The sequence below is a fragment of the Phyllopteryx taeniolatus genome, chromosome 7, assembly GCF_024500385.1.
Source record: "Phyllopteryx taeniolatus isolate TA_2022b chromosome 7, UOR_Ptae_1.2, whole genome shotgun sequence".
NCBI classification, from domain to species: Eukaryota; Metazoa; Chordata; class Actinopteri; order Syngnathiformes; family Syngnathidae; genus Phyllopteryx; species Phyllopteryx taeniolatus.
Genome location: NC_084508.1, coordinates 562,107 through 577,604, shown reverse-complemented (window position 1 = coordinate 577,604; position 15,498 = coordinate 562,107). Strand labels below are relative to the sequence as shown.

General features: G+C 43.8%; 1 protein-coding gene across 5 annotated transcripts in view; it reads right to left on the bottom strand.

Moving 5' to 3' along the window:
• nlgn1 (neuroligin 1) overlaps nt 1–15,498 on the bottom strand; it is a 345,371-nt gene that overhangs the window by 103,719 nt on the left and 226,154 nt on the right. The window lies entirely within an intron of this gene.

The window sequence follows — 15,498 nt, the reverse complement described above, 5'->3', positions numbered from 1 at the left end:
AACATGAAATCTAAAGTATGTGAGGTGCCCGTGAACAAATGGAAATTTAGGAACAACTCGTTTTATGAACAGTACAACCACAATAATTCCTGAATATGCTCACTTCATACTGCCATGCAAGATTTAATGGGGCCCCTAAATTCAAGTTAATGCCTTCATTAAAAACACAATTAAACTGTTCCAATTTATGTACTGAGTCGTAATTTGAATTATTGTATATGTGGAAAGCAGCTACACAGTTAAAATCTATAATACCATGTATCAAGTAAATTAACTGTCAGAATAAAAGTATATAAGTTATCTCATGTTTACTCTAATCCTATTTCAAAGCATGCATTTTGCAGAATAATGTTGATTGAGTATAATGTTAATTGTATCATGTAAATTGAAGTTGTCTGTGAGTCTGTTTACACGTTGCTGCTATGTGCTCCCCCAACTTTATAGCAGCAACAGCTGTGTAACTAGGAACCGCCCTAAGAAAATAAAAAGAGGGGGATCGACAGAGTGAGTTCAGAGCGGTAGGAGTTTGTAACTGCGATCAACTCTAATCGTTCTCCTCGAGAGTATATAAACCATCTCTTGTCTTCATTCCTTGTTTATTTATTAAATGTTCTAGGTTGTTTGAACCTGACATTAACCTGATGCATGTTTCGATTATTAAAAAAAAAAAGTCAAATCTTCTTCACTTTTTAATGTTTGCTTCAGCATTTACGTTTTTTTTACTTTTTTTATTTATTTATATTTTTTAACTTGTCCTGTTCACCTGCATGGCCATGCAGAATGGTGGATCTATGTGCCTTTTGTGCTGGAACACTTTTGCTATGCCACAGGGGAGTTTGAAATACTCCCTATGCTTATTTTTTAATTATTCTGATGTTTATTGGCAATGCAGCCAGACAGAAAGGGTTTTAGGGGACCTACAGAGGGACAGAACAGACAAGGGGAAAAGGGGTGCGAACCACAGCAGAATAATAGTTAGTTTAGATATTTGACCACAAGTAACAGTCAAATCGTGTTTTTTTTTTGTGGAGTGGGGGGACACCCGGTGAGGACATGCAACAACTAGACCAATAGAACAAGATGAGAGAGGACAGGAAAGGATGTGGGAAATGAGCAAGACAGTGGTACTGATGATTGGTGCAGTGGGATGCTTTTTATAGTGTCTAAATACCAGTAAGAACCTGTGAGTTTATATCTTAATATAACATGTGTTATTATTATCAGAATCAGAATCATCTTTATTTGCCAAGTATGTCCAAAAAACAGACAAGGAATTTGTCTCCGGTAATTGGAGCCGCTCGAGTACGACAACAGACAGTCAATTGACAGAGAACACTTTTGAGACATAAAGACATTGACAAAAACAGTCACTGACCAATAAAGGGTTGCTAGTTATCTGGTAATGCCGGTACATTTTTTTTTTTTTTTTTTTTTTGACAATTGTGCAAAAGATGCAGAGTCCTCTTGCACTTAGAGCAGTTCGAATGACTAATATAACAATAGTCCGTTGCAGTGTGCAAATGGAGCAGATGCTACTCTGGCATGAGTGGCCAGTATTGGTCAACAACAGATATGCAAATAGTGCAGAGTGGCGAGACTACTTCAGTGAGTGCACGAGTAATATATAATTGGCCCGACAGAAATGTGACAACAAACTCAAGACAAAAAGACAAAACATTATTAGTTATTATTAGTTGTCTCAGCACAATTAAAGCCTATAGCATGTCTATGGAACTTATTATTGAATGAACACCATATCACATACAGGTTAGTCAACAGGTATATGGAGTTGCTGAGCTGGCACATTGACCAAGGGTGGGCCTGGCCCCCTCCACCCACAAGGGGAGGTGGGGGCCAGATGGGCCAGCGAGCCCATCCTGCGGGGGACCTAGCCATCGGGACGCCACCCACTCCCTAGGACCCAGAGAGGTCCCTTAGCCCAACCGAAGCACCCCAACCAGTCCCAAAGGCAGGGGCACGGGTACCGGACCACCGCCCCCCATACACAATCCCCCCCACCCAACGTGGCCCGACATTGCCCTCCCTCACTGACGGGGCAGAGAATGTGGGGGGTGGGGGGCGACCAGACTGGAGACCAGCACAGATGTGCCCGTACCCAGCCCGGCATCCGCATCAACACCCCTCACCCAGTCCCTCAGGGGACCCCGAATGAGATGTGAATGTGCCAATGTGCAAAATATGTACAGTGTCAGTAATAAAAATGTGCAGTGTGTGTGAAGGCTAGACTCCTGCTGGCCCGGCCCGACCAGCTGGAAAACCACAGAGAAAAGGGGGGCAGCCCGACCATCCCCCAGCGACCAGAACAGGGCACTGAAGGTGGGACCGTCCAAGGCAGGAAGCGGCGACACCCTACCATAGGCCCAAAGTCAGCCGGGGACCCCATACAGCCCGAGCGAGAGAGGGGGGACGACCATGGCAGCGCGCTCCAGGGAGAGGGAAGAGGAGGACACAGGCCCGGGGTGCAGCAGCACGGCCCCCAGTCCCCCACCCTGAGACCAGGACAAGGCCCCCGGAGTGGGGCCAGCAGGCACCTCCCCGGCACCCAGGGACTGAGAGCAGCCTTGGGATCAGCACTCCCCAAGAGGGCAACATGTACACAACCAGGCTCAAGAGGAGGCGGGGGAAACAGGCCCAGCATCCCCAGAGGCCCACCTCGCGGATCCAGAAGGATAGGGGTTCAAGAGCATGCAAGTGACCCTATGGCGTGCACAAGAGTCGAAAATGAGAAAATAGGATTCAGTCACATTACATTACATTTACATGACACATTACATTTCATTTCTGTATGAGATTCTTTCCCAGGCAAACAAGAATCAAAGTTCAAGGTTCACCATTAAAATGAAAGGTGACCAGTTTTTCTTAAAGTTATCCATTTGGTTATTATGTTTAGCAGAGATATTTTCTAGTGTTATATACTCTATGACAAGATTTTGCAATTGGTTAATGTTGATAGCTTGTTTATCGTTCAAGTTTAACTATTGTTTTTTAATATTGGTTGACCATGTTTATTGGGAAGATCTATACTTTTTACCCAATAGACAAAGATTAGGAGAAATAGGAATCCTACAGTCCAAAACTGAGGTGAGTTTCTGTGTAACTAGTGACCAGAAGTGCTGTACAGGAGTACAATGCCAAAGAGCATGAAAATAAGTGTCTGGAGCATTTTCAGTAGAATGAGTGCATATGTTTGATTTTGAATAGCCTATTTTATGCATACAATATTGGATAATGTGTGATCTATGGAGTACTTTGAATTGGATTAGCTGTAAATGAATGGTTTTTTTTGTCATTGAGAATGTATTTCTGCAGATTTGCACCCAATAATCATTGTCAGCAGACACTCAGAGGTCTATTTCCCATTCTGCGATTGGTAAGTGTATTGAATAAGTACTTGTGATTAATTTACGTACTTTTGAAAGGAGTTTTTTGTTTTGTGGGAGTAGTTCCACTATTTTCTGAAAAAAACAGGTAGTTCTAACGTAATCACGTGTGTTGAGAATCTTTTTAGGATTGCTGTCCTTACTTTATATTATTGAAGGAAGTTACCACCTCTAATTTGAAACTCTTGGAATAAGCTTTCACATGACTTGAATGCATTAGTTTTAAGTGATATCGGCGGTCAATTCCACTTTGTTCCCATATGCTGCAGTAAAAGGGTATTTTGTTAATCTCAAAATCGAGATTGTGCCAGATTGGGGCGCAATCATATGGAGTTGACTGAGGTTGTGTGGTTTCTTGACTTTTCTACCAAGTTGATAAAGTCGCTGCAATAATCAGATTCTTAAAAAATTGTGGCGTTTGAGACTTGTACTGATAAATGGGAGCTCTGAAAATTTGGGGCTATTGCAGTGCATCTGTTCTAGTTCCAGCCGAGATTGTTGTTCAACATTTGGATGGAACCATTTAATGAGGTCCTGTACTTGGCTAGCTAAGTAATTGTGTTTGAACTTGGGTGCGTCAAGTCCCCCTTCTATTTTACCTTTCTGAAGGGTAGATAGACTAATTAATTTGTTCTTATTTTTAGACTAAAAAGTTAAAATGACATTAAAATGACAGAGTCGAGCATTTGGAACCATTTTAACGTGGGTTTGAATCGAATCATTGAAAATAGTTAATTTGAGGAAACGTTTTCATTTTTACCACAAGCCGTTTTCATTTTCACTACAAGCCACGGTCCTAGGTATACGCCCTGAACGTGAGATGGGAAGGCTGTTCCGTTTTATATAATTTAAAAAAAATTCCAGTAGAGGTACATGATTTAGATTGTTTAATTTATAAGATTTGCTGAGATATTAATGCCTAGATATTTGATATTCCCTGTCGGAATAGGAAAGATTGGATTTTGGTCCGCAGGATTCCACGAGTTAGTCGTGATAAGGAGAATTGTTGACCAATTGATAGCATCCATCCATCCATTTTCTAATCTGCTTATTCTCACTAGGGTCACAAGCATCCTGGAGCCTATCTAGTGCATTCGATTAAATATTGGTTGAACATGATTTGCAAATCATTGTAATCTGTTTTTATTTATGTTTAACACAATGTCCCAACTTCATTGGAATTGGGGTTGTACAAGAAAGAAAGAAATCTTTGCAAAGAGAGGAAAAGGTACAAGTTGTCATGAGTTGTTAACGCTTACTGAAGCGCAAGCAAAGAACCACCATTGTTATTCAAAAGTGAGAGAGACAGAAGAAAAGAAAAAAATAAACGAAATACACCCCTCTCATCCATCCATCCATTTTCCTATCTGCTTATCCTCACTAGGGTCGCAGGCATCCTGGAGCCTATCCCAGCTGACTTTGGGCAAGAGGCGGGGTACAACCTGAACTGGTCGCCAACCAATCAATTGATAGCATATTCTAATAATTGCGAAAATGTCTTAATGAGGTTAAAACTGTTTGAAGTAGTGACTTGGGTTCTTGTATTTATTTATATTTTTGTCCTGTTCGGCTGTTAGGTCAAGGATAATGGAGGATCTGTATCCCTGTTATGCCGGAACAGTTTTACTATGCCACATTGGAGTTTTTAAGATACCGCTGTGGTTTCTTAGCGAGAATCAGAGTTGAATCAGTTGAACAGAACAAGGTTTCTAGAGGGGAGTGAGAAAAGAAGACAACAAAAGACCAAGCACTAACTGTAAACAAGATGAGAAAATTAAATCCTTATATATCTATAAAAAGGCGGCACGGTGGACGACTGGCTAAAGCGTCTGCCTCACAGTTCTGAGGACCGTGGTTCAATCCCGGCCCCGCCTGTGTGGAGTTTGCATGTTCTCCCCGTGCCTGCGTGGGTTTTCTCCGGGCACTCCGGTTTCCTCCCACATCCCAAAAACATGTATGGTAGGTTAATTGAAGACCCTAAATTGCCCGTAGGTATGAATGTGAGTGCGAATGGTTGTTTGTTTCTATGTGCCCTGCGATTAGTGCCCGATGATAGCTGGGATAGGCTCCAGCACTCCGCGACCCTTGTGAGGCGGCTCAGAAAATGTATGGATGGATATCTATAACAATGACACATTAGATATGAGTGTTGTATGGGGCAGTAGTGCTACCCTGTGAGGGAAGTACAGGACAAGATAGGACAGGACAAGGATAGGAGAGAAAGCATTCACGACAAGGGTCATGAACTCAGCTGTACAACTGAAGTGTGGTGGCTATGTGAATTATAAACGTCTATAGAACCAGAGTGTGAGTGAGGGCATACCCAAGCAATTCGCATATTAATGTGTTATTTGTCGCAATAAGTGAGGGGCCCCACACCCAGCGAAAAAGTCCCAGGGGTGTATGCTTGTGGACACATGCAACTGAATTAACATCGTTTCGCATGCACAATGACTGGCAGAAGTGTCCTGTAATTGCTGTGCTTGCACCGCGGAGGCTGAGGACCCCACCCAATCAATCGAGAGGCGGGATCAGGTCCAGGAGTCCACCCGAGAACAGCCCAGCGGACGGGACACGTCCCACACCGAGGGACCCAGGGCGGTCCGCCGGCCCCACCGAGGCGCCACGACAACCGGCCACCCGGCGGAGGCCACAGGGACCCAATGGCAGCCCCCAGCCAAATCCCCAGGCGCTCCGCCCCCCAGGAAGAAAATGCCCCCCACCAACCCGCAGGGCACACGATGCAGCCAGTCCCCGCCCAGCCCGAGGGTGAGATGTCCCTTGTTTCTTGGGAAAGAGGGCGGATTGGGGCACCCGACAAGGGAACGATAACGGGGGGGAACCCAGGGAGCAGCCGCGGGGCATGAGCAGCAATCCAGCTCGGGGGAGCATCGCCATAAAGCTAGTGAAAACCCAGCTCCCCCCTGTTACTATGACTCCAGGTCCCTGACTGACAGTCACTGGCCCTACCCCGTGTATCGGTGTCCTCAGAGAGGTGTGCTGTATTCAAATCTGGAGAGGCCAGTGAGCTGGGGGGCAGGCCTGCAAGGCACTGCTGCCTAACACCCAGGGTCAGGGCGCCTGGACCATGAAACAGGACTGACGTACTGAAACCTGGTCCGACAGCCGCACCCTCCCGACCCCACACCAGTTCCCCGGGAAACCCTGGATATGTGTGTGTGCCCAGATGTGACTTGTGAAAAAAATATTTACAGTGAGTGGTGTGAGTGTGGCGGCACGGTGGCCGACTGGTTAGAGCGTCAGCCTCACAGTTCTGAGGTGCGGGGTTCAATCCCCGTCCCCGCCTGTGTGGAGTTTGCATGTTCTCCCCGTGCCTGCGTGGGTTTTCTCCGGGCACTCCGGTTTCCTCCCACATCCCAAAAACATGCATTAATTGGAGACTCTAAATTGCCCGTAGGCATGACTGTGAGTGCGAATGGTTGTTTGTTTCTATGTGCCCTGCGATTGGCTGGCAACCAGTTCAGGGTGTACCCCGCCTCCTGCCCGATGACAGCTGGGATAGGCTCCAGCACGCCCGCGACCCTAGTGAGGAGAAGCGGCTCAGATAATGGATGGATGGATGGTGTGAGTGTGTGCTGGGTGAGTGACTAAGAGGCATGGCTCCTGCAGGTCGGGCCCATCAGGCAGGACAACCACAGACAAAGGGCCGCCCTACCCAGCCCCGCAGCACCGATCCCAGGATTCCCCCCACATTCCAGCCAGCACCCACTACCCAGCCCCAAGTGTGGGAGGTGGACACCGCCCCCCCTAGCCTGGTAGGGATGAAAACCCCACAGCTGGTCCCACAGCCCGCAGGGGACCACCCGACTCCCCCACGAGAAGAGGAGGAGGTGACCGCAGCGGGACACAAGGAACGGAGAGAAGGGGAGGAAGCAGGCCTGAGGAGCGACAGGGGAGCCTTGGGTTCTTGTAAATAAAGAAAGATAACATCTGCGTAAAGATTTATTTTTGTGTTCTGAGACAGGAGTACAGATACCTTTACTACTAGTGTTCTGCCATATCGCTATTGCCAGTGGTTCAATAAATAGTGTGAATAGCAGGCTTGAGAGTGGGCATCCTTTCCTCGATCCTCTGTGTAAAGTGAAACTTTGTGATGTGACCCCATTTGTGGTGACAGTTGGTTTGGGTGAGTTGTATAACGTTGCGATCCAGTGAACATATTATTAGGTTTATCAGTCGCCTGAGATTGTTGGTGGAGCTCCGTCCTTTAATAAAACCTGTTTGGTCATAATGTATCATTGATGGAAGAATTTTTTCTCGTCTGTAGGCCAAAGCCTTAGAAATGAGTTTGATGTCCATATTAATTAGTGACAGCGGGTGGTAATTAGATGGATGAGTGGGGTCTTTCCCTGGTCTCATTAGCAGTTTTATTGCGACTGTGTTCATACAGTATGGTTTCTAATTAAGGCCTTTATCCTTTTGCGGTTGTGGTTCTAGTATAGACCAGAAATCCATCAATCCATCATTGCCTGAAGCTCTACCTGTTGGCATATTGTTTAAGGCCTTATGTAATTCTGCGAGGGTTAATGGAGCATCTAAAAACTCTTTACTTTCTGAAGTTAATTGAGGTGATTGATAAAAGTTTCAACGTCATTTTCATTCGGCTTATTGTGGCATGAATACTGTATAAGCTACTGCAGTAGTTGTAGAATATATCATTAATACCCTGTGGTGATTGAGTAAGTTGTAATTAGTATTTTTTCTTTGTTACGTTGAAGTTTGTTTGTGAGAAATTTTCCCGATTTATTATTGTGCTCAAAATTTGTGTATCTTAGCTGTTGTAGTAGGAACTCTGCAATCAAGTTGTTGTTTAGCATTATAAAGTTGGTTCCTAAGTAGCTCCGTCGGATTTATTGCATTTACTTCTGTAACCTGCTTGATTTTTATCTCCAATTCACTTTCTAATTTTTGTTCTTGTTTTTTCTTGTAGGAAGAGTATGAAATGATTTTGCTTCTAATTACAGCTTTCTGTGTTTCCCAAAGTGAGGATGGAGATATACTGTAGTTGTGGAATCATTCATATCAAGAAAGCTTTCCATTCCTTCCTTACAAATATATCGAACTCTGGATCTTTCAGTAGAAAAGTATGAAAGCGCCAGGTAAGAGAAGGTATCATGTTTGATTCAAGTTTGAGGCAGAGAGAAATTGGATCATGATTGTTGATTGTTATTGGATGTATTTTGGAAGTACTGTTTTGAGCAGCTGAGTTATTTGTAAGAAAGTAGTCAATTCCTTTTTGTATGATTTTTTTTACTCTATATGTCGGCGAGTCCGAAATCATGCATATATTCATCTAATATGCGGTAAAACTGTGATTTGTTCTGTATGTTTTTAATTTGAGCGGTCTATGGTTGGATTAAGTGCTATATTAAAAAAACCACCTATAATAATTGTTGAATTAGCTGACAAATGGGTCAGACGTGGAAAAGAAGTGTGTAATAAAAGCTGGATCGTCAATATTAGGGTTGTATACATGAACTAATGTGTATGATTTGTTAATATAGTTGAATGAACAATTATGTATTGGGCTTCTGGGTAGGGTTATTATTGTTGTTTTTATTTATTGTTTTATTATTGTCTTTATTATTACTTATTATGCTTATTTTGTGAAAAAAGTAGTCTATTACTTTTGAGCAGTTTTCAAATACCAAGTGTCTACAAATGGAACTATTCAAAAGCTACTACAATGATCATTTTACACTTGAGACTATGTGAGTCCCATACAGTAGGCACATGTCTGGAAACAATGAGTCCCAGCCCTGGAACAATGAGTCCCTACAACTTCATCGCAACATACAGATACAGTAATCCTCCTCCTATCATGGTTCTCGCTTTGCGCTCCAGACTTAACAAGCTAGCTTTCTAAAAAAAAAAAAAAAAACAGTCATGGGTCACACAAAGCATTGCAGGCACTTTAATAATATACTGGTAACAATCTTATAATGTACATAAGATAAATAACTGGGTCTTGTGGAGGCAACCTTCCCATCAAAGGATATTGAAAATAAAGCGTAACCTGCTAATTTCTCAACGGATTTCCATGAGGTGGCACGGTGAACGACTGGTTAGCACATCTGCCTTACAGTTCTGAGGACATGGGTTCAAATCCAGCCTCGCCTGTGTGGAGTTTGCATGTTCTCCACATGCCTACGTGGGTTTTCTCCGGGTACTCTGGTTTTCTCCCATATCCTGCTAAATGTGCTGCTTAATGTTAATAAAGACACGGTCCCGCAACATATGAGACACAACAGTTTTTAGCTGGCTTCTGGAAGCATAGAAAAGTACTGGTACATCCATTTATTTTTAAGAAACTCTCTTTTCTGAGTTAACTTTACTTTTGAACAGTCAATACAATGGGTGCATCTCATTTCTATATTTGGAACTTACTAGGTCCTATCTCATCTGTTTACATGCTAGCTCCTCCCACCAGAAATTCCATCGAGGAGCCAGGATATTGACAGAGGAGCAATGCAGGAGGAGGTAGGAATGTTTGGGAGAAATAAGACAATCGTTTCTCGGTGAAGTCAATGACATGTCACAAATGAACCATCTTGCGTGGCTAAATCATTACTATCACCACAAATGTCCACTTTATGCTTTATATATTAAGTGGGATTACATTAAAGTCAAATATATTGTATTGGCAAATATTTTCTGACAGAATAAGTAAGGAAGCAATCTTGTCTTTGTGGGTTTTTATTACAAGGAAAAAAGAAAAGTCTTTCCAAAGAGAGGAAAAGGTGCAAGTCTTACAAGTTGTCACGTCTTACTGAAGGCTAAGCAAAACAATCACCTCCGTTATACAGAAGTGAGAGAGACAGAGAAACAAAGGAAAGCAAAACAATTATCTTTGTCCAGCTGCACTCAATTTATCTTTATCGAAAAACAGCTAGTTGTCACGACATCGCTGGAAACAACCAGGATGCACAAAACGGCCGGAAAACAGCCAGCAGTTACAACATGGAACAATAAAGCACGTGAAGGTTGTATAAAACTAATTGAAGTAATATTTGGTAGATATAAAACATATATTTTCCAACTCAGCTCCCCCCTTTTGATTATATTAAACAATGTATCACATAAAAAAGGAAAATTACGAAACATGATTACATCCACCTTGTTCAGAGAGGAATTAGAGACAAAGGTTGTGCATGGTACTGATATAGATTGGCAATGAGATTTTGGTACCTTCCCAACATACACGCGCTGGCCAAATAGGGTCTTTTTCATAGCAAAATTTCACTCCGGGGCGAATGTGAACTGGGCCAAACAAAGGCACCATATCCGAATCATTAGTAGGTTTAAAACCATCAAAATGTTGGGTCACATTGATGAAGGGGAGAGGAGAACCTGTTTCTGCAAAGACGGTTTGATTAAGGTATTGTGGACTGACAAAAGAAACTAAGGGCAAGGAAAGAGTGATGATGCATTAGGATGTGGGGAAGGCACAAAATATGGGTTTGCAACAGCATGACAGTGAGACCTGGAAGGGCGTGATTGGGAGGAACGTCCCCCCTCCGATCAGAACCCAAGTGGTGTTCTGTTATTGGACTTCTGTGCAAACCACGGATTGTCCACAACGAACACCATGTTCAAGCATCAGGGTGTCCACACATACACTTGGCACCAGGACAACCGAGGTTGCAGTTCGATGATCGACTTTGTGGTCGTGTCATCGGACCTGCGGCCGCATGTCTTGGACACTCGGGTGAAGAGAGGGGTGGCGCTGTCATCTGATCACCACTTGGTGGTGAGCAGGCTCCGATGGTGGGGGAAGATGCCGGTCCGACGTGGTAAGCCCAAATGTATTGTGAGGGTCTGCTGGGAAGGTCTGGCAGAATCCCCCGTCATAAGGAGTTCACAAGGCCATGTCTCCGTGAAGCAGAGGGCGGCGGAACATCCCTCGTCTTTTCTGGTCTTTGTGAGAAGATGGAGCTCATCCATTTTGTTGGGTAGGGAGCATAGATTTGCGAGGTGAATTGACGGGAGCGGCATTCGGAATCCTCTCTTACGGAGCTTGACCTGCACTCCAGCTCATTTCCCTCTGTGGCGCCTTCGCCTCCATGCGCCATACACCGCGGCTGCTCCTCCGATAAGTAAGTAAGAAAATCTGACCGGATTTGTGAAAGTTGGTCAAAGAAAGTCCGGGGTCGACTCCCTAATGTTTAGCAAGTCTTCCCTTGTGTAAGTTAGTCGTGTAATGTCTCCAAAGACGAACGAAAAACACAAAAACATAGACAGTACGAGAGACCACGTAACCAAGGCGAACACACGGTCAGGATAGTTCTTTATCGTTAATAAAAGTGGGTGAACTGCTTCAATGTGAATATTGATTGATTGATTGATTGATTGATTGATTGATTGATTGATTGATTGATTGATTGATTGTTTGATTGATTGATTGATTATGGGGGCGGCACGGTGGACGAATGGTTAGCACATCTGCCTCATACTTTTGAGGACCTGGGTTCAAATCTGGCCTCGTCTGTGTGGAGTTTGCAGGTTCTCCCCATGCCTGTGTGGTTTTTCTCCGAGCACTCCGGTTTCCTCTCACATCTCAAAAACATGCATGGTAGGTTAAAGAAAAACTCTAAAGTGCCTGTAGGTGTGAATGTGAGTGTGAATGGTTGTTTACATGTGCCCTGCAATTGGCTGCCAACCAGTTCAGGGTGTGAACACACGAACTGGTTGGCACAAGTTTTTGAAATTCAACAACAACCATATCCCCATCTCTGCTGTGGGAAACTGGGAAAGCTGTATTGAGAGGTCGAATCATATCATACTCTTCGTACAAGAAAAAACAAGAACAAAAATTTGAAAATGAAATTGAGGGGAAAATTAAATACCTCACAGAAGAATATGCAATTAATCCGACAGATATGCTGAGAAACCAACTTCAAAAGACAAAACATCAATTGGATGTCATCTTATCAAAAATAACAGATTTTCTACAACAACAGTTAAGATACACTAACTTTGAGTACAATAATAAATCGGGAACATTTCTTGCAAACCAACTTCAGCGCAATAAAGATTAATTACAGTCATTCAAGATTCAAACAGCAACTGTATACAATCACCGCTAGAAAAAAATTAAATATTTTATAAATATTATAGCAGCTTATACGCATCTTCGAACAACCCAGACAAAAAATAAATTGAAACTAAGGATCTAAACATTCCTATATTAAATAGGGCAATTAAAGTCAGTCTTTATGTTCCTTTAACCAGCACAGATTTACATAACGCATTACAAAATAAGCAATCGGGATGAGCACCTGGCCCGGGCGGAATCTCCTTCGAATTCCTAAAATATTTCTGGCCAATATGAGCGTCTCTATTTTTCAGAACAGTCAAGGAGATAAATGATAAAGGTCAAATAAACACAGCTTCAATTAAATTATGACTAAAGTCAGGTAAAGACCCCACTCTCCCGATTAATTATCGGCCCTTATCAGTGATTAATGTAAATATCAAGATTGTCTCGAAAGCCCTCGCAGCGAGACTTGAAAAGGTATTCCCGTCGATTATCCGCTATGACCAGACAGCTTTCATTAAAGTTCCACAAATAATGTCAGCAGTTGATTGAATTTAATAAACATTCACAGCGTAAAAATCTAAATGCAATCATCATCACTTTATCAAAAAAGCGTCACTTGACGCAGAGAAAGCTTTTGATAAAGTTAACTGGCCTTTCCTGTTTGCAGTACTTTGACAATTTTGCTTTGGAGACTCATTTATACATTGGATAGCAACATTATACAACTCGCCAAAAGCGACAGTCACCACAAATAGGATTACATCTGTAGCGGACATGCCACGCAAAAGATGCCACCCGGCACCCCACCCTCGCACTACCGCCACTGCCCGCCGAGGTAGACGTTAACTCCAGAGTCACACGCAGACTCTAAACGGATTAACACAATAAACTATCTTCAACAAGACACAGACATTTGCTTTGCCATGCCAACGCTAAGTCAATCACGTCTGACTGGGACTTCAAAGCAGAAACCCAAGGATGCTGGGTTCGCCCCCGGATGCTAAGTTAATTAACTCCCCGCCAGTTGAAGGATTGACCCACAGAGACGCCTCCACCCTGCTGAGTGCTGCAACTTGGGAGTTGGAACAGGCAACAGCAACACCCACGGGTGACGGAACGACACTACAGACATGGGTTTATAAGACAGTCTCTGACTCGACTGGGAGTCAATATTTTAAGCACTTTACATGAACGCCACTAGTGACTGTATTGCTGCAAACTTGAACGTCTGACGTCAAATCTGTTAACTGAACCAGATGAAATGTCTCACCCCACGCCACAAATGTCACATGAAAATGGTAATGTTCTCCACACCACATAACATTTGAAACATTCATTACAGGTATGAAAGAGGATGAGCGTGCAGCAATGCAGTGTGGGAAAATGGTCTTGTTATCTTAAATCCAATAATTAGAATTGTAATTCAGCGGAATCCCCAGACGTTCAAAGCGTTTTGTGGGGGGCCTGCTCATGGGTGCCGCCTCCCTCAGCACATTGTTTAGCATAGGGACCTCCACGGTTAACGCCATCAGCTTAAACACGGTTAAGAAACAAATTGGTGAACTCCAAACCGAAATTCCTAACATCCGACGCAACATGGAGAGACAAACACCTAACCTCCAATCATTAGGGGAGACACTATCCTTGTCCTCAACACTCACAGTGTCATCCTGAACCAACCTAGACAGATCCTAAGTAAACTACTGTCGGTGGTCCAAACAGATTATGCTCACACACAGATTGTTACCACATTGATTAATGACATGCTACATGAAATATCTTCGTCCATAGACCACTTAAGCAATGGGTAGAATCCCTCCGTACTTGGTTCCCCTGAGCTTAATCGAAAGCATCCTGTCTGAAGCTCTGGCAAGCCCCATTAGCCCTGTCCAAGCCCACTTGGCTTTTTCTCTCGTGAGTTCCACTGTCCTGTATGTCAATCCTGAGTTCCGAGAAGTAGCCTTCCTGTTACTCTTCCAATTATCGACTCCCGCAACATCTATCGCCTAAAAGACGTAATTAATGTTGGCACCTGGCAAAGCGACACATACGTCCGAATCAATACTCCCACGGTAGTCGCCTATCACGATAGTAACCCTGATCTGTATCTGGCACCAAATTTGCACATGTGCATCCTCACCAAAGACATCCATTACCTGTGTCCAGTAAGCCATTCATCCGAGATGTAGCGGTTGGGATTTGTGGCCTGAAGTCCATGAAGGATGGGTCGCGGTGTAGAGCAGAAGCTACACCTCGCTACCAGGTTACTACTACTCACGCGGAAATTGTTGGGTCCAAGTGGCTAGTCAACATACCAGCCCTAAGCCCAAATCAAACCATGTGGCTCGACGTCACCAAAGATGCCATTTTGCATATTGAGGACGTTGCCCTCTACCACCTGCCAACCGAAAATTATGAGAGTGAAATCGAGATTTCTAACTTTTTCGGACAGTACATATTGGAAGTTGATCCTTGACGCTTACACAGATTCAGTTTGAAGGAACTCAGGCGATTGACATTACCCACATTGACAACACTTTACGCGCTATTAGGACTGAGGACAGCACACCTGAGCTCCCGCTCATGGATTCCTGGTCCGCAGCAGATAACATCTTAATTGCCCTGGTCAGTCGCGGTTACTCCATGACCTTCGGCATCTCCTACCTGCTCTACCGAAATACTCAGAACTTGCAGGGTCTTCTGAACCAGTACTCTTGTGCGCGACCCAAAATTTGCCCTAGGAAAAGAACGACTGAACCCGAACCTAACCCCATACAGACAGGGTAGGAGGTCCTCCTTGACCTACATTGCCCTACATTGACCTCTCTATCCTCTTTTGAATCTAGACTAGGATTCAGCTCTCCCCAAGATTAGAACCTCTACTTGGCACCTTCCCTCTCCTTGATTGATTTGTCGGGTTCTACTCCCGAACGCTGTGCCCCCTACGTGCCAAGTTGGAGCTAGCTACCATTTCTTTCTTTCTTTCTCCCCCGTAGAGCCACGTTGAGTTCTGCTCTTGTTTTTTTTTTGTGATCT